The sequence below is a fragment of the Rattus norvegicus genome, chromosome 2, assembly GCF_036323735.1.
Source record: "Rattus norvegicus strain BN/NHsdMcwi chromosome 2, GRCr8, whole genome shotgun sequence".
Taxonomy (NCBI): Eukaryota; Metazoa; Chordata; class Mammalia; order Rodentia; family Muridae; genus Rattus; species Rattus norvegicus.
The window spans coordinates 53,596,088-53,616,272 of record NC_086020.1 but is presented as its reverse complement, the minus strand read 5'-3'; the positions used below and the strand labels follow the sequence as shown (position 1 = coordinate 53,616,272).

Genomic DNA, 20,185 nt, shown 5'->3' with positions numbered 1-20,185 from the left:
GCAAATAAAAATGAATACATGAATAAAACATCCCTATATGACAGCTGTGGTATGTCACAGTGTGTCACATAGTAAACCCCTTCACGCACACAGCTTCACCTGAGAATGTTCATTGCAATGAGTCACTGGTCTGGTTTGATACCTAGGCTTCTCCTACAGTAGCACTACGGGATGTCTCTGGGACTCCCTCATAACCCTGAAGCCCCTTTCTACGAGCCTTCACAGTTTTCACTGTGTGCCTGACTTGACACTGTGGCGGGTCTCTATGCACATTTACAGTTTTTAAAGATATAACTCAAAAAATGCTGCATCTGGTTGCTAATGCATTTACCTGGTTTGGTTTGGTGCTTTTGTTGGTTGGAGGTTTACTTTATCTCTCTAGGTGTTAAATCCCCATGAATGGCTGAATACCATTTGCATGTCCAATATTCTTGGGGACCTGAGAATCAACACACCCCAGAGATACTTAACCAGTGACCCTACGTGCAGCTCTGTTTCTAAATGCTAAGTGATATAACCAATGATATATCTTTCCTCTGGTGAAAGACTGAATGAAGAGGGAGTGGGGATCAGATGTGTAGCAATTATTGTTCTTCACAAGAAGGATGAAGTTGTACTGTCTGCTTAAAGATGCTTGTGCCTGGAGACAGCCACACCCAATGGATGACCAAGTCTCCAGATGACAGATATCCATTGTCTCTCATTTGTGTGTTAAAGCTTGCTGGATACATGAAATCGTGTTTTCTTCTTGTCACATGTGAGTCCCTCAGGAAAATGTATGGGGAAAAGTTGCCTAATGATCTCAGGGATGCTTGAGAGGTGGATGGGGTCAGAGCTAGAAAGAGAACACAGAGCTGCATGAAATCAAGGACACGCAGCTTCACATGTGGGCAAACAGAAAAGGGTGAATGTATCTGTCACTTTTCCTTGGCTCTGATAAAACAACATAATCCAGATCAAAGCAACTTGTGAAAGAAGGGGTTAGTGTGGATTATGGTTTCACAGAGTTAGAACCCTTGACAGCAGAGGGAAGGAATGGCTGAGAGTGCTCACATCGTGTTTCACCACCAGATGGCAGCACCACCCATAGGGAAGGAGTGAGAGTGAGACAGAGAGACAGATTAACAGAGACAGAGAGAGAGACAAGAAGAGGGAGAGGCACACAGGAAGATGAAGAGAGGGAAGAGCAGGGGGAGGGGGAGGGGGAGGGAGAAACACTTAGAATCACTTCCTTCCAAAATGAGAACACCTCCTTATCTTTCAAAAAGAGTTTAACCAACTAGGAGCCAACCCCATTCAAATATGAGCCTGTGAGGACCACCTTCCTTTAAACCACCACAGAATGAATGAATGGAAATTGGATGGAAGAATGAATGAAACAACATATTTATAAAGAATGACAAATCTTCCATGCTTATACCTATCAATTACAATCAGGGTGCATGTGTTTGGAGGTGCACTAGGTACAAAACAACATCTGGGTACCCGGATATTTCCTGTAGCTCTCTGAAGACTGCAACACCAGCAACTTCTCAGGTTATCTCTGGTTCCATGCCTAGAAGAAACAGAGTCAAGCACTTTTAGTCATTTTGTTTTTAAGCTCTAAAAAACAAAAAAACAAACAAACCCAAAGAATGTTTATTTGCTTTCCTCACACCCCTAAAATGCAAGAAAGACTTCCTTTTTTAAAAAAAAAAACTTTATTTATTTTACGTATGTGAGGACACTGTAGAGTGAGTACACTGTAGCTGTCTTCAGATACACCAGAAGAAGTTTTCAGATACCATTACAGATGGTTGCAAGCCACCATGTGGTTGCTGGGAATTGAACTCAGGACCTCTGGAAGAGCAATCGGAACTCTTAACCACTGAACCATCTCTCCAGCCCCTGCAAGAAAGACTTCTTTTGGGTAAGAGAGTTCCAGTGGGATGAAGTCCATCACAGCAGGGCAAGCACAGCAGCAGGAAGAGGAAGTCCATTGTTTTCATTGCATGAGGAGTTAAAAAATACAAGAAATGTATCTTAGGCTTTCAAACCTCTAAGGCAGTTTGAACCTCAGGGGTTAGACTTCACCACTACAGACAGAAGGCAGGGCAGCATGAAACAGAAGCATGATAGTCACATTGCTGAAAGTCCTTTCTTGTGCTATGTGACAGGAAGCAGACCATTTAATTGCAGCTCGGAGACAGTTTTGTGAGAGGATTTCACATGAGGCTCCTTCACTATTCACTGAGCTCACCTTACTTCCTCCAGAGCTAAAGTCCAGGAGTTCTCTTCAAGATGCCCTTTCTGAATGGCCTGGTGCAAATCTGCTCTCAGCCTCCTTCTCTCCTCAAACCTTCTTTGATCTCTGTTTCAATGGAGAACATTATTGTCACAGTAAATATTTGAAAAATGTCGGACATTTTATCCCACTCTGTGCTGGCACCCATAGGGACATATGGTAGTGCAGGGTATTTTTATCTCAGTGGCTCCTCAGAGCCCCCAGGGACTCTCTGACCCAGGTGGTCTGTGAGCTGATCCAGGGTGCACCTTGCCAAGCTGGTCTCTAGAGTTAGTTCTGGCATGGAGAGCCATGTCTAGTTACCCATAATTCATCTCTGGTTAGTATCTCTCCAAACAGCTCTCTGCTAGCTGCAAACTCTCTGGTTCCAGCTACACAGTAAAATCAGGGCTGTGGAAGTCCAGCAGCAGCTGGCCTACTGCAACTCCCTGCCAAGGGCTCTGTCCTGACTCTCCACAACCGTTCCCTGGTAGGTAAAGTACAAACTCCCAACCACTCAGTGAAATCAGGACTCAATAAACTAATTTACCAATCAGATTTACATGTTAAATTCTCCATCCACAATACATCCACACAGTAACCTCACAACCTCCCCCCTAGATAAGATAAATTTCTCTACAGAAATCCATCCCTTATGAAATATACTTAACTGCCTAGGGCCATTCAAGACCACACAGCCCTGGGTCGTCCTTCCCTGTCTCCATCTTGATTCTCCTTTTCCTTCCCATTCTCTCCCAGCTTACAAAAGCTTCGTCCCCCACCTTATTTTTTTACTCTCCAATCATGGCCTTGACCTAACGTGTGCCATCCCTCACCTGCATATAGACATCAGCGTACACATTGACATGAGGTTTCAAATTCTCCATGTGTGACCATTAATGTCCCTTAGGATCTGTTATTGCACAGGTGGTCTGCACTCTCACTTGGTGACTGTCCCATAGCTCTCTGTTCCTGAGCGTATTCAGAGCACATTTCTCCCTAAGGTATCACACTCAGGAACACTATAGATCTTGGGAGATCCCAATGCTACCGGAAACTATCCAGCTTTGATTTGCTTTAAGACACATCTTCTCCTGTACAACTCATGTGGGTGTCAGGAGACTTAGGAATGCCCCCTGAATAAATCAACAAATTGGAAAAAAACTAACAGAATAAATTAAATTAAACAATAAATAAGATTGTAGGTAATTTTGACTTTGTGAAAACTTATAAATAATATTTGGGGACCCATGAAACAAGTTTCACAAAACCTAGAAATACTATAAGCACAAGGTAAAGAAGGAAATCATCTCTCAAGAGAAGTAATGTAGGAGAATGTGTGATATCTGGATTCTTTATGGAAAGTTACCTTTCTTTATAAAAATTCTTCTTTTATGACAGATCGTTACATGATGTTTTAAATGTTATATCCTAAAAGTCATTGTGCTTACACAATATACCTAGCGTTTATTAAAGTCATCTCATTACAGGAAATACTATCCTAAATGAATGCAATATTATTTTTTAATTCAAGGATATTCTAGATTTTAAAGATACCCATTGGTTTTTATTGTATATGTGTGAGTGTTTTTCCTGCATGCATGTGGGTTCATAATGTGTGTGCATGGTGACCACAGAGCCCACAGAGTGCTTCAGACACTCTGAAATGCGGTGAGTCTCCATGTGTGTGATGGGAACTAAGCCTGGGTCCTCTGCGAAGGTGATTTGTACTCTGAGCTCTTGAGCCTCTCTCTCTATCCCCTGCAAGTGTGTTTCCATTTGACTTATCTGTTTAATTAGTGCACACTGCTGTTTTGCATGCATGTGTGTCTGTGAACCAAATGTGTGCCTGATACCTGCAGATCCCTAAGGAGAGTCTCTGACCCCCTGGACCTCGAACAACACACAGATCACATATACAAGTTTTTAAATCAAGACTATAATGTATAGCATAGGAAAATAGGTGTTTATCAAATATCTATATATCAAATCTCCTTTCTATCCCTTTAAATGGTAGCATTCAGATTCTAGAGGGTGTTCAGTTTGTAATTTTAGATCATTTGAAAAACTAACTTGGGGGCATCTTGGGGCTGGCTGTACCCAAGAAACAAAACGTAACTAACTCTCTACTTCTTTCAGACGTCTGCTTTCAATAGTATCTCTAAAAGAACACAGCAAACCAGACCTTAGACTAAAAACATAAATCACTCTTTATGCTGTGATGGTACATGACTCTGATGTTAGTACTTTTGAGTTCAGGAACAAGCATGAACTACATAGTGAGTTCCAGGATGCCCTGGGCTACATAAAGAGACCCTAAATGAAAGGAAAAGAAGAAAAAAAGGAAAAGAAGGAAGAAAGGAAGGAAGGAAGGAAAGAAGGAAGGAAGGAACCACTCTATTTCTTACTCCTCTGTGTGTGTGTGTGTGTGTGTGTGTGTGTGTGTGTGTGTGTAAAAATGCTTTTGGGGAGGATGGAGCAAAAGTACTTTTAGATGAAAGCCAAATGTTCCCAGTGGAAATTTTATCCTAAAATCAAGATTTTTTTAAAAGGGAAACAAAGAAAGGAATAGCACAGAGCTTTTACTTTCGAGCATGTTCAGAAGTCTCTGCAGGACTTAGGACTTGAAAGTAGGCTATGGATGGGTAGGTTAGAAAGAACACACCAGAGAAGATGGTGGAGTTTTATATCCAGAGACGTCTTCACAGGCTCTAGCGCACTCCAGGAGCCATGATCTGCTCCTGCCTAGTTTAGCACCTATAAGCCCGGTCTCAGGAAGGCTGCATTGATCAGGTGCACAGTTCCAATCTAAAGAGATGCTTGTCTCTGCTCCAGGATGCAGGAACTTGCCTCAAGACATTTGTTGTTTCCTGGGACACTATCTATGCTGATGTGGAAAATGGAGAGCACCAGGGTCTGAAGAAGACTGGTGTTCTTTGGGCTTTAGTGTGCTAATGTGTGCAGTTAAACTGGTAATCCAAGGGGAACAACTTGAAACAGCACAGTATAAATTCAGCCTGCACTTTCTTTGCCTTTGTGATCTAAATAAGAAATTGATCCTTTTCAGAAAGGCTAAATTTTCATAAAATCATCCTTTCATGTTAAAAGTCTCTTCTGTAAATAAATGTTGAATATGTAAGAACCAGTTAATTATACTCGTGAAAATTCAATCTATTTAGTGGATGCTGAAATACCTTAGGTCTTACAATCCTATTCTGACTCAATTTGCTTTACCCAGAGAATTCTCAGCCTTCTATTCTACCCTCCAATATCCACACATTTCAGATTTCACTGGCCTTGACCATGGGGCAGATGTAGTCACCAAAATAATTAAAGTAAACTAAAATAACAAGAAACATATAGGTAAAAACTAATCGACAATATTATGTCTATGAAAGTTCCATGGCTTCCCTTAACACTATCTGCCTTTTAAGACCACCAAGCATTTGTGGTTCTGCCTTTAAACTCTTTGTACATCTGAGCTTGGTTTTCATAGACTTTTCAGAGGTACAAGACTGTTCTTTATCGGACATAAAAAAAAAGGACTTTCAACTTTTAGTTGGCTTCATTAACATGGTTGTCAATCCCTAATTTCCGGAGTTATTATTAAGTCCATCCTTAAATAAATATTTGACTTTTACAAAAAATTCCTTCTCATTTGAATAAATTATCAATTATTTAATGGTGAGTCAATCCTTAATGTAAAAAAATCAAGCTTTAAACAAAAATCTCATCTGTTCAATAAAAGTGAGTTTTTTGAATGAAGTCATTCATGAAATGAAACAAAACAAAAAAATACAGCAAAAACCCCTACTTCTATATTAAAGTGGTTCCTTATATGGAAATTCCCCTTTTGCTACACCACTGCAGTCTCAACACTGCCAACATGGAGACTAAAAAAGGAGATACCAATAGTCATGCAGACCTGGAAGTAGGGGAGCCCGTAAGGCCAATGGATTAGACAAAGTAATTAACTAACTTTTAAAAACAAAACAAACGGGCTGGAGAGATGGCTCAGTGGTTAAGAGCACCGGAGTGCTCTTCCAGAGGTCATGAGTTCAATACCCAGCAACCACATGGTGGCTCACAACCATCTGTAAAAGATCGGATGCCCTCTTCTGGTGTATCTGAAGACAGCTACAGTGTACTTATACATAATAAATAAATTAATCTTAAAAAAAAAAAAAGCCAAGGGATGTGAGAGCAAGAGAAACAGTCTTCCCCAGCTCCCAAACTGATTATCTAAAACCAAGTGCTCAGGCTTGAAGTCAAGTGACATTGTACAGACTGATCAGGTGGAATTCATACATTAGGAACACACACACAAGCACACCAAGTATACAGACACGCAAACATGCAAACCAACACATATATGCTGCAAAACCAGGGAGAGAGGCTGGTACCACAAGGGATCTTAGAACAAGATGAAGGGAGTGAGGAGACCAAAAAAATGAGGTAATTATATGTTAATTTAAAAAACACTAATTTTTTTTTTAAAAAAATCACACTTTCTGAGCCAGGCTTGGTGGTGTACACATTTAAGCACCACCCAAGCAGCAGGAGAATGTGTTTAGTGCAAGGACAGCCTGGTTACATAGCTACTGCCAGGACAGCAAGGGCTACGTAGAAAGATCCTATCTCAAAAGAAACAAACAACAAAACAAAACACATTCTTTTAAATTCAGTCTCCATCCTCTAACTAAAACCAGTTTTATAAATAAATGGTGTGGTTGTCTAAAGGCAGCGATGTTCTCACACAGTCAACCCTTGAATAAATGTTCACCCTCTGTAGGAAACACTGTCCTCTTCCTAGAGGCCATGATTACAAAGCATGTGTATTTTCTTTCATAATGGAGCTTCAAAATCGCGGTTAGATGAAAACTGACATTTTTACTTGAAATTTGTACAAAGGTATAGGACTGTCTCAAAGATGAACAAACATTAAGAATACAACCAAAACTTTAACTATGTGTCAAAGAAGCAAACCTGGGATGAGTCTTCCAACACTTACCAGGTTCAGTGTCTCCACAGGGAGAATTACTTAGTTTCCTCTGAAGTTCAGAATCCTGCATCAGCAACTGGGTCTTGGCAGGGATGGGATTGATTCTGCTGCTGCTTACATTCAGCCAACATTGCAGCTCCCTTTTGGAAATTCAGTTGCTTTTTCTTAACTAGTACAAGGGCACTGCTGGGTGTTAAGTAGCCAGACTTGGTGAGCAGGGATAACCATAACCTGACCAGAGGGGTACCACATGTCTCCAGGTCTGGATGCATCCCGGAGTGTGATTGCCCCGTTATGTGTAGTCCTGACTCATGTACAAGGTTTTGCTGCCTGGATTGCTGTTGGTCTTACTGTCATCCCCTTTCTGTACCCCAATCCACCAACCCACCACCCATCCCATCTAAGGATGTCTTCTATCTGGAATTAACATTCGTCCAGGATGGAGATCAGAGGCTCCTAGCTGCTAGGGTCTCAGACCAAGGCCAGCTGGTTATGGGTGGGGCAGATTTCGGTCAGTAAATGGCCACCAGTTCCTCTTTGGCTGAGCCTCCAAGTTTCTGCAAGTTTTCTGAGCCACCAGGGGAAATTCTCTTTGCTCAATGCAGGCAGTTTTAAGGTGCCAGGGTGACCAGGGCCAGCACAGCTAGAAGGGAGGCAGCTCAGTGGTGTCTGGGCTTGTCTGTGTGTTTTTAGCCACTCCCTGACTGTGGCCGACAGGATGCAGATGAACTCCAGTCCTCTGGAAATCCAGGTCCAATCAGGACCAGCACGAGGTCATCCTCAGGGAGCCGTGTCCCAAGTACTCAGAAGCCAAACCAGTACCTTCCCCAGTGGTCCAGCAGCCCTCACCCTGCAGTGACTGAATTGTCTAGGCTCTTCTACATCTGCTCAGCCCTGATCTGCCTTAGGTTTCCTTTTCCTGGCTTCTGACAGACTCTCCATTTCCTCTTCTGTGGGCACATTTACTTTCTGTTTTTAGCAATGACACACTTAAACTGTTCCCCACCTCAACCCCAGCATGCTTGTGATTTTTGGAAGGCGGGTAGAGGTTGGCAAACCAGGATTGGCTGGTTTAGCTGCCTGGTAGACTTTTAAAATGCACAACCAGCTGGCTGCAGAAGTCTTTGCCCTCTCACACCAAGCTGCTAAGCAGGCACAGCTGTCCTAAACTCTGGAATACAGAAAACCTGAAACAGAGAAACTGCAGAGGACAGAGATTCACAAGACCTTAGCTCTTTACCTCCCTGCTGAGAGCTGTGTTTGTGCTATGGCGCCCAGTTACCAGTCTGTGAGGTTGATAGAGCAGGGAGAGCTACAGAGGCTCAGCCTTTTTGTGTCCCAGCCTGGAAAATCTTCATCCATGGCCTGTGCCTTGCTCCCCAGATGTTAGGAGATTTATAATCAGGTGACAGCTGCATCTTGGGCAACTGATTCTTGCAGAGAACACAGCAATCCTGTCAGCTTGGCTCCTCCCTTCTGTCCTGGAAGCAAGAAACCAGAGGTTCAGGTCCCAAATGAGGACACCGGGGAAGTAATGCAATGCTGTTACTCTAGCATACATCTGGAACAGCCCGCAGCCTGGTGTTCAAGGAGCATGCGCAGACCTCGGTCTTGAAGCAAGGCGTGTTCAAGCGTGGTCTATCAGTCGCCATCTGCTGGTGGAGAAGACTTGCAGTTCTGTTAGATCTCCTGGAGAGGATCTGCACCCCCAGGCTCCCCTCCCTTTGTTGCTGCGCACAGTTGGCACCATAGCGAACAGGGTCCTCCTCTGCTGAGTCTAGGAAAGAAGGGAGGAGCTGAGCTAGCTCTGTGCTCTGCCAGAATAGATTTTTCCAGACAGAGGCTGCCACAAGCCTGGGGTGAGATTCCCCAAGAGGCTCACAGGTAGGAGATTTCTCCTGAGACCAGCTAGGAAGGCAGAGGCCAAAGGCTGTTTCTTTAGGTTGTGACGGCAGAAGTCTGGGCTTTTTGCTAGCTTAACTGATTCATTCAAAGCACCTTTCAATCTCACTGACCACAAACTTTGTTCTTTGGCATAAACTGTACTCACACCAGGAAGAGCCTAGTTTGTGGCTCCTGAAGAGGTTTTTCTGTTTCAGTTTTCCCAACTACAGCCTGGCAGCCAGCCAGCTCTGCACTTAAAAATATTTCACACGGGGAAGAGAGGGCTGAACCCTCATTGCTATTGACAACATCTTCTTTACCCAGCCCAACACAAAAGGTGACAGGGACCAAAATCTCTAAGAAAGCTCAGAGAAGACAGTATAATTTATATCATTCCTAGAACCAAACCCAAACTTTGCCACGACAAAGAATTCATTGAAGCCATTAGCCGGAAAAAAAATCTGGAGACCAACTCCAACTAGTACTGTGTGGACCTTGAAGCACCAAGAAGAGTCTGCATTGCAGGTCAGGGCTCTGGTAGGTGGGTAGCTGAGAAGAGAGGCTGCCAAGCCACACGTGGAAGCCCGCCTGTAGGTGGCACTGGTGAGACCTGAATTTCTGAGGAGTCTGGAGTTCCTCTGCAGTCTACTGGCCATGGCCAGGGAACCTCCTGAAAATGCACAGCATTATTCAGGGACCACCACACAGGTGACCTCCTGGCTCTCCTGGGGTCTAGGTGACCCCCATCACTGGCCTACCTTCAGCGAAAGTGAAGTGTACAGGCTAAGGCCTAGGCTGAAAGAACTCAGTACATTCAAACAGCCCAAGAGGCTCAGAAGTCTATTTTCACACACAAATCCACTCTGCCCAGAAGTCTCTGCCCTGGCTCTGCTGAAGCACTTCCCACCACCCAGGACAAGAAACGCTGAGCCTCTGGATGCGCGCTTACACAGAAGCTGGAGATGACCAGCTGATTCATCTTGACATCCAGGTGGATGACTGAGCTGTCGTTAGACAAGAAGGATACAGTAAGGATGAGGGGTAGGGAGATCGCCTAAGACAGGAAAATCCTGGTACTTTGTCCATTTGAGTCAGTTCAAGAAACACAGCAATCAATCTTACAAACTGTATCCGGACGTGGAGACCACTGGTGCCTGCACCCCAGGCTTACCTGGACCACTGGAGATTCCTCTGTTGATAATTGTCGGTTTAGTTCTGTACCAGATTTTTTGTTCAATTACTTGAGTTGCTGGAGTCTAACTTCTTATGTTACTTCTCCATTTTTGATATTAGCCCTCTGTCAGATGAAGAGTGTTGAAGATCCTTTCCTAATCTGGGGGATGCCGATTTGTTCTATTGACAGTGTCCTTTGCCTTACAAAGCTTTTCAGTTTCATGAGGTCCCATTTATCAATTGTTGATCATGGAGCCTGAGTCCTTGGTATTCATTCAGGAACTTGTCTCCTGTAGCAGTGCTTTCAAGGGTGTTTCTCACTCTCTCTTCTATGAGACTTAGTGCATCCAATTTCATATTGAGGTCCTTGGACTATAGTTGTGTGCAGGATAACAAATATGGATCTATTTTCATTCTTCTACAGGTGGACATCCAGTTAGCCAACACCATTTTTTGTAGATGCTTTGATTGTTTTCCATTGAATGGTTTTGACTTCTTTATCAATACCCAATGTCAATAGATGTGTGGGTTTATTTCTGGTTCTTTAATACCTATACCCTGTGCGTTTTCATCACTATTACTCAGTAGTGCCAATTGAGGTCAGGGATGGTGATTCCTCCCAAAATTCTTTTACTGTTCAGGATTCTCTTGACTATCCTGGGTTTTTTTGTTTTTCCATATGAAGTTGAGAATTGCTCTTTCAGGTTCTGTAGGAATTATGTTGGAATTTTGATGGGGATTGCATTGAATGTGTAGATTGCTTTTGGTATGATGTCCAGTTTCACTATGTGAATCCTATCTCCCCATGAGCATGGGAGATCTCTGCATCTTCAGATATCGTCTTCAAGTTCTTTCTTCTGGGACTTGAGGTTCTTGTCATACAGATCTTTTACTTGGTTGGTTAGAATTACACCAAGATATTTTATATTATTCCTGGTTATTTTAAAGTGTGTCATTTCTCTCATTTCTTTCTTGGCCTATTTATCATGAGGGCTACTGGTTTTTTTTGAGTTAATTTTGTATCTAGACACTTTCCTGAAAGTGTTATCAGCTATAGGACTTCTACAAATTTTGGGGGTCCTCCACAAATAGTAATGCTTTGACTTCTTCCTTTCATGTGTGTCCTCTTGATCTCTTTTAGCTGTATTATTGTTCTGTGTAGAAGCTGAAGTATATCATTGAATAGATAGGGACAGAGTGGGCAGCCTTGTCTTGTTCCTGATTTTAACAGAAATGGTTTAAGTTTCTTGCCACACCCATTCATGTGGAGTCTGTGTGACCTGAAGATCTTGTGCTTCGTTTCTGTCCAGAACAGAGGCCTGTGCCTGGAATGGCTCGGCCTCCTGGAGGTCCTGGCCATCTCCCTACAAAAAGATGATGACCAGGGTCCATGCTTGCGGTGGAGGTGCCGTCTGTGTTCTGGCCTTGGTGATCTCAACAACTTTAAGCCTGTCAACAATATCTAAATCTAAGAATATAGCAGTGTGGCAAGATGGTCATGTACCTTTAGATGTTCCAGGAACTAAAAGTCCAGAGATGGAAACATCTCACACCATCAACTGCTGCACCCATTAGTTCTCAACAAATATGAGAAAAATGAATTACAGTTATTAAGAACATGACTGTTCCAACAAGTCTTTGCCCCCTTTTTGTTTAGCTTGATTCAGAATAGTAGTGACTTTTTTGGAAAGATCATAGGTTCAGCAAGTTGAGCAAACTTATCAAGAATTAACTAAAAGAAAGAGAAGAACTAACATTGAACAAAAAGTAAAGAAATTGGGCTGGAGAGAGGGCTCAGCTGTTAAAGGCTAGGCTCACAACCAAAAAGTAAAGAAATTACAAAAATTAGGGTTAGAGGCTAAACTGGAGAATAGAGTCTTGTTTATTAAAATTAATGGACAATGGTGGCAGCTCCGTTTATATAGAGGTCCTCATTATTACAGATGAGGACCTACAGATGCACCGTACATGGATGGGGACTTATGACATAGATTTGACAAGGTGAGTAGTGGTGAACAGTAAAAAGACAAAGTATATTGAGCTTGGTTACTGCTAAAGACTTAGGAGGGCTTGACCTCTGTGGTGTGCGCTCTCACAAGAAGAGAGGCTTGAGACTCAATAGGCTGTGTATAGAACGATAGCTTTGTCTAAGAGAATGTGGTCTAATCTTTTTAGAAGACCATAGAAGAAAATCATGAAATGGTTACAAAAGTTTGCAAATTATCCAGAGGGGCCATAAACATAAAGTTTAAACTTTATCCAAACAAAGGTAAATATTGAATGTACATCTGATGCCCACAAGTCCGATAGTATAACCACAGTCTTCTACACTATTGTCTGCGGCTAAAAACTGGTTCCTAGACTGTATGCTCAGTTTTCTTTGTACAAGAGACATCTGATGGGATAATAAATATTGCCAAGTATGATGTTCCTGTTTTGACTATATAAGTCTGTGCCAGAAAAAAATCTTTTTACAACAACACATATCTCGGGTTTGTGTCTGCCTGTCAAACCAAATCCATTCTCCACCTAAAATCCAAGCCTTGATCCCCTACTGATGCACTCCCCCTGGGTGGTTCCTGACAGTTTCTCTCCCTTTAGTTTGATGTTGGCTATTGGCTTGTTGTATATTGTTTTGATTGTGTTTACATATGTGCCCTGTATCCCTGATTTCTCTAATATTTTTACCATGAAGGGGTGTTGGGTTTTTATCAAAGTTCTTTTTAGCATCTAATGAGATAACCATGTGATATGTTTACTCTCAGTTTGTCTTTATCATGGGCTGTGTTGATGAATTTTCATATAAGGAATCATCGATGCATGCATGGGATGAAGCATCCTTCATCCTGATGATTTTTTGATATGTTCCTGGATTCAGTCTGTGAGGAGTTTATTGAGTATTTTGGTATCAATGTTCATGAGAGGAATTGGTCTGACATTCTCTTTCTTTGTGGCGGCTTAGTGTAGTTTAGACATCACGGTCACTGTGCCCTCTCTGAATGAGTTTGGCAGTGTTCCTTCAGCTTTAATTTTATGGAATAATTTGAGGAGTATTGAAATTAGCTTTTCTTAGAAAGTCTGGTAGAATTCTCTAACAAAACCATCTGGCCCTGTGCCTTTTTGGTTGGGAGATTTTAATGACTGCTACTACTTCTTCAAGGGTTGTGGGGGTGTTCAAATGGTTTACCTGAACTTGATTTAACTTTGGTAAGTGGTATCTATCTAGAAAAGGTTTCATTTCATTCAGATTTTCCAATTTTGTGGAGCAGAGGTTTTTGAAGTAAAATCTACTGATTCTATGAAGTCCCTCAGTGTCACTTGTTGAGCCTCCCTTTTCCTTACTGGTTTTGTTAATGTGGATTCTCTGTCTGTCTCTCTGTCTATCTATCTATCTATCTATCTATCTGTCTGTCTGTCTGTCTGTCTGTCTATCTATCTATCTATCTATCAGTTAGTTTGGCTAAGAATTGTTTATCTTGTTGATTTTCTCAAAGACCCAGGTCTTGGTTTGGTTGATTCTTTGAATTTTTTTCTTTCTTCCTAACTGATTGATTCCAGCCCTGGTTTCTATAATTTCCTGCATTTTACTCCCTTTTTGTGGGTTTGCTTCTTCTTTTTTCCCCTAGAACTTTCAGGTGTACTTTGTGATAGCTACTCCTGGCTGTCAACTTGACTACATCTGGAATAAACTACATCTGGTAATGAGGGCACACCTGTGCCCCAGATCTCAACAGGGAGTTCTGGAAGGATAGTGGCCTTGAAAAGCTTAACCACAGGCAAAGTAGTACACAGCTTTCATCCTAGGGGTCTGAGGCAGTTAGATTTCTGAGTTTAAGGTCAGCGTCTGACAAAACCAGTTCCAGATCGAGGCTTGGATGTACACACCTTTATTCTGAGCCACACCATCTGCTACAGACCTATATGAAGACACTGGTAGAAGGAGGATTCACTCTGCCTGCTTGCACTTACTTGAGAGCACATCTGTTGGAACCTATCTGGCCAGGATTGCAGCTTATCCAGAAGACCAGCTGAAACTGCTGGACTTTTGGATTTCCCACCACAGCTGCCCATTGTTGGGTTAGTTATGCTACCGATTGTAAGTCATTGTAATTAATTCCCTTAATATATAAAGACATTCCACAAGTTCTGTGACTCTAGAGAACTCTAACTAAATGACTTTTAAATTTCTCAAATGGGAACTTTCTGATTCTTTTATGAAGGCAAATTATTATGAACTTTCCTTTTAGGACCACTTTTTTGTCACAAATTTGGGTACCTGTTGACTTCATTTTGATTGAATTTGAGAGATTCTTTACTTTCTTTCTGTATTTCTACCCCGACCCAGAGACCATTGAGTAGAGAGTTGTTCTGATTCCAAGAGTGTGGAGGCTTTCTGTTTCTCTTCTTGTTGAATCCCAGATTTAAATCCATGGTGATCTGACAAGATACAAGGGGTTATTTCAATTCTCTTGTATCTCTTGAGGCTTGCTTGGGATTAACTATACTCTCAGTTTTGAAGAAGGATCCATGAGGTGCTGAGAAGAAGGTCTATTCCTCTGTGTTTGCCATTGAGCTACATTCACAGTCACTACCATGGCATTCTGTCACTGAATTCAGGCAAAATACAGAAAGCAGCTATCATGAAAGAACTATCAATTGAAAGTGTTTGATAAATTGATCTCCATAGATTTAGCAGCTGCATCTGTAGATACAAGTAATAAATAAGCTAAATCAGGCACCACTCCTGAAGTGAATATATTAAATACATATTACAAGGAGAAATATTGCAGAATAAGAAGTAACAGATAAATATAATGTTAATTATATTGTCAATTTTTCCAGATTAATATAATTTCTCCCTTTCCTTTGCTCCCTCCAAAGCCGGAGCTACAAACAGAAACCCTGTCTCATGAAAAAAAAGTTGTGGTCTAGGTCAATCAGAAACTACATGGGTGATGGCTAACTTATTTCATTTTAAATATGAAAATCGTACCAAATTTGAATGCTCATTAGGTACAGGTAATCTAGGACTAGGTTCCAAGTGCTAAAATTCTAAGTGGGAACACAAGTATTTTTTGTTTCATTTTGGTGGTTGTTGTTTGTTTGTTTTGAGATGCGGTGTCTCTGTGTAGCCCTATTTGAACCAGAGCCTGCTCTGTTGGCCAGCCCGGCCTCAAACGCACACAGAGTAGCCTGCCTCTGCCTCCTGAATGGTGGTATTAAATGTCTGCATCACCACCCCACAGCTGCACAGGACAACCAACCTAATTACTCTGTTTGCTGCTCATTTCTCTATTCCAAGGAATCTGGGCATTAACAAATCCCTTACACAGTACTCCATTTTCACTTTGACAGGATTAGGCTCCGAACTCATTTGTTCTATGAAGGAGGGGTATTCTCCGGACTTTGGAATCTGCCCTAAACTGCAGCAGAACACTATATAAAAGCAGGTTCTGCTCTGGAGAGCATCTGGTCCTTAACTCTGCTGCTGGGTTGGGAAGCTGAAGCCATGGCTTTCAGAGCTACCTGGAAGGAAGCACCACCCAGAGCCCCACAAACCGCCAGACTTAAACCTAGAAATGGTCTGGACCTGGGCAGTGGATATTTTTGAGGCCCTCAGCCAACATTCCTGCCAGCGTCCCTGGTGCTGTGGACCTGGGAAACCCAGCACAGCCTCACTGCTGGATGAAGCTGCATTTGGGGGTGAGAGGGGACAGAAATGCTGCAGAGAGCCACATTTTGAGGAGTCAATGGATGAAACTGCAGAGAGACCTCGGGGTCCTCAAGACGTAGGAGCCATTTCCAGGAGAAGGGTCCATTGGGCTCTGAACCTGCCAGAAGATGACGAAACCCACCGCGGTGCAGAGATGCTTGCCCCAGGTGAATCCTTGAGCCAAGAGGGCTCCCAGAAACGACTCAAAACCGAGGCTTACATGAGAGAGGAACCTGGAAAGGAAAGACTCCCAAGCATTGTGGACAGCATACGCCTTGAGATCCTTCAATCTACTCCCTGGAGGCGCCAGAGAAACATGGAGCAGAGCCTCATGCTGCCTCTGTGGGCTTAAGGACTGTGCCCCACATGCCCTGGAGCCTTGAAGACTCTTTATTTTGTGCTCCTGATTGTTAAATGCATATGTTATGTAATATTTCCTTAAATCCATGTAGAATCATTGCATTCTGATGGAAAGTGTACATAATTAAAATCTTTTTTCTTGTTTTAGGGGCAAAGTCAGGATTCGAATCTGGGGAAGGAAGTGGTCACTAAACAAGTCAGAGAAATTTCACTGTGGGCAGGGTTTCATTGGTCATGGGATATGGACACTAACAAGCTTGGTAGGGACAAAAGAGTGGTCCACTCACTAACATTTCTTAAATATGATTTTCCAGAAGAGGGAAGAGTGGGAGTGTGGGTACATGAGTGGGAGTTGGGGGTATTGGAGGTGTGTGTGGCTGTAAGTGATCTGCAGGTTATAATGACAGGAAAGGGACAATCTGATTTTAGATCTTCTGAATTGGCTGATTGAAGATCAGGTGATGGCTCAGGGTTTCAAACTCATCCATTGCCCAGGTCCAGGTCAGTTCTAGGTTCAAGTCTGTCACCCAGAGGTGACAGAATATCAGGTCTAGGGAAGAACAAAATACTTCTCTTTACGCCTAGCTCTTTTCTGATGTTACTGTGCCAGAACCAACAAATGGGGTTCGTGGATGGGATCCAAAGTACAGCAAAAGGCCTCTAAGGTTTATAATTAAAAATAAGAATTCCCAGAGCCCAGAATGCTGGTGCACACTCTAATCCCAGCACCTTAGAGTCAGGCAGATTTCTGTGTCCTATATAGTAAATTCCAGGACAACAAGGACGACATAGTGAGACCCTGTTTCAATAGGGAAGGATTCTTTCCATGTTGGGTATGGACATTCACCAACAAGAATTTCAGATGGTCAGATTCTTTGATAATCTTAGCTCTTGGGTGTGGGGTAGTATCTGTGTGCAGAGAGAAGGAGAAGATGAGTGGCAGAACAAGGAAATAAATCCCTAATGCTAATAGAATTTAGGGGAAAAGTCCCTGAGCTGACCAGGTCAGTAACTGAATTGGACACAATGTAAAGCAGCACCTGAGACAGCCAATCATGTTGTCCCACTCTAGGAGTGAAAGACCTTAGGGAAGTTGTTAGGTAGGATGTGAGGTCTGGCTAATCCCCTCTACAATAGCAGCCCCTGGGGCTTGAGAGTTCAGAGACTTCTGAATTAAAAGGGGAATGGGAATCCAAGCACTATGGTGGCTCAGATGAGACCTGCCTACCTGGCTTCTGTACGATGGTAATTTTTCTTTTCTTTCCTCTTTGTATTTATATGTTTGGGTTTTCTCTGTTCATCCTTAGTTGTCTTTGCTGGTTTTCTCTAAAACAGTTTTCCAGGAAAAGAAAAAAAAAAATCAAACTCCAGGAACCAGAACTATCATTTGAAGGGGCAGCAGCCTGCTTCCCTGAAAGTACATCCACTCCCCATAAAAGTCCTGCCCAGTGGGGAAACCCTCCTCCCTGCTTCACTCTGTGTTCTTAATGGATGGATTTCCACAAGAAGTCTTAATGCTGAACTCTCCTGATGAGTGGGACAGACCTTCCTTGATATATGTAGGCAGAGAATCCAGCTCTCACTTCCCTTGGGACCTTTTCTTTGTCCTCACACTCCTACTAGATTCCATAAGGACAGTGTAGCAGGTCCAGTGTTAGCATGCCCATGGCTCAGTGACCAGGCTGGAAGATTCCAGAGCTTGACTGTCCTGGATCCAGTCAATCAGTCCTGGTCAGTAGAGTGGCTGTCCTTTTGACTCAAGCAATATCTAAGCCAAACACCTTCCCCAAACCCAGCTCTAACACAATATTTTAGAGGTCAAAGATTCAGTAGTAAAAATAGTTTATATTTGTTTATTATCTATTCGAGGGGATACAGACTGAAAAGGCTTCTACATGTTTAAATTTATACTTAAGAAAATTTCAGAATATGCAGAAACCAATCAGCGCTGGAGTAGAGACAGTGCTCAACCATGAGTTTCAAGATACTCTCCTCTAAAATTTACTACCAAACTATTTTTTGTCGTTTTTGTACTAGAAACAGAAGTTCTACAGGAATGACTGGCATTTTGTAATGTCAATGAAGTATTGAAGAACTATTCCCCAGGTCTGCTCTTTAGAGGACATTGTGGATGACTACCGTTCTCTCAGGGATCAAAGTTATATTATCTGAGAATGTCCACCTCTTTTGAAAGGTCCAGGTGATGTGAATTAAAGAAAATGTTAAAAATTCAAAGGCAGGCTCTCTGGTCCTCCCTGTTTCAGAGATAGCCACATCTTCTCATGCAGTGACAGCCTTGTCACATAGACAAGATGGTGAAAGTAAGTTCATTAGCAAGCAGATGCAGCATTATTTGAGTTATAACATTAAAACTATAAATATGCACAGAGACCTGCTACAGTGTCATGCCAGGCACATAGTTAAAACTGTGAAGGCTCATAGAAAGGGCCTCCAGTGAGTCTGAGAAGATCCTGTATTATTACTGTAGGCGAAGCCGGAGGCCTCAGTCCAGACCAATGTCTCATTGCAAGGAACATTCTCAGGTAGAGCTGTGTGGGCAAAAGGTGTAATGTGTGACACACTGTGACACACCATGACACACTGAAGCTGTCAAAGAGAAATGGTTTATTCATTTACTTGGGTTTTTCTTTCTTTCTTTTGCAGGGGGATTACAAAGGCAGAGGCAAGATTTGGAGGGATGGGAAGATGTGTGGGATTGGGGTGTAAATGTATAATCCACAAAGAATCAATAGACTGTTTAAAAACATTAAGGAGGTTAAACATATAAATATCTGTAAAATAAAAATATGCATGGAATAGCACTTAGAAAACAAATTGGCTATGAACTTGAAAGAGAGCTGATATATTTGCATGGCAGGGTTTGGAAAGAGAAAAGAACAGAAAAATGTTCTCACTACTCAATAATCTCAAAAATGTACAAAATCATATAAAAGTTACCAAATATTGGCTATACTACCCAGGTCCAGCATTGAAACCACACAGCATAAAAAAACCATACAGACAAATAAAAACCTGACAGAGGTTTGCAAATGATACAGTTGAAAAGTTCTAGGTCACATTAAAACCTGGCAACATGTTGTAAAAGAAAGTCTATCAGACGCGACTGAGATTTAGTGCAGACATCAATTTGTAATCTTCCTGGGGCACGCGTAAGATGCCTTAGGTAACTTGCCAGACTGAAAACATGCTCTTCCCTAAGACATGCAATCCACAAACATTACACATTGGATGAATGTCCAGCATTTAGAAACGATCTCGAGCTGAGAAGCCCTGAAAACCATATGAAATCATGTGTGGATCCCATTTCCTGCATTCTGGTACCTAGGCCCAAGGGTTTCACCCAGCCTTTCCTCCACCCCTTCTGAACCCCTGGGTTTGCAAAGGATCCCACCACAGCCTCCCTGGCAAAGTCCGTTGCAGACTGAAAATTAAAGCACCGAGAAGCAAACTCAACTATGCTGTTTGCAAAGCAGCAGTGGAATTTAGCCTGAGCCTGCTAACACCTAGCAGAACTTGGTTTGGCTGACAAGTTTCCACCATTAGGAACAGACATCAGACAACCTAAAGCTTGGGTGCTGACCTAGTCTGCAAGAGGCACGTTCTAGGGGGATGGAGAGATGAGATGGCTTAGAGGTTAAGAGCACTGACTGTTCTTCCAGTGGTCCTGAGTTCAATTCCCAGCAACCACATGGTGGCTCACAACCTATCTATAACCAGGTCTGGTGCCCTCTTCTGGCATTCAGGTGCATATATGCAGGCAGAAAGCTGT

The 20,185-nt window shown here is 42.5% G+C and overlaps 1 long non-coding RNA gene across 3 annotated transcripts; it reads right to left on the bottom strand.

Moving 5' to 3' along the window:
- Positions 1 to 312: 312 nt before the first annotated feature.
- On the bottom strand, positions 313 to 9,167 carry LOC120100722 (uncharacterized). Of its 3 annotated transcripts, XR_005500679.2 has the most exons (4): positions 7,275 to 9,025; positions 2,240 to 2,348; positions 1,785 to 1,887; positions 313 to 1,555 (listed from the first exon to the last, which is right to left on the bottom strand). It is a non-coding gene; the product is annotated as an uncharacterized LOC120100722 (long non-coding RNA). The 3 variants fall into 3 exon arrangements; XR_010064114.1 differs by having other exon boundaries at positions 313 to 1,887; positions 7,275 to 8,979; XR_010064113.1 differs by lacking the exon at positions 313 to 1,555 and having other exon boundaries at positions 1,678 to 2,348; positions 7,275 to 9,167.
- Between the last annotated feature and the right edge of the window lie 11,018 nt (positions 9,168 to 20,185).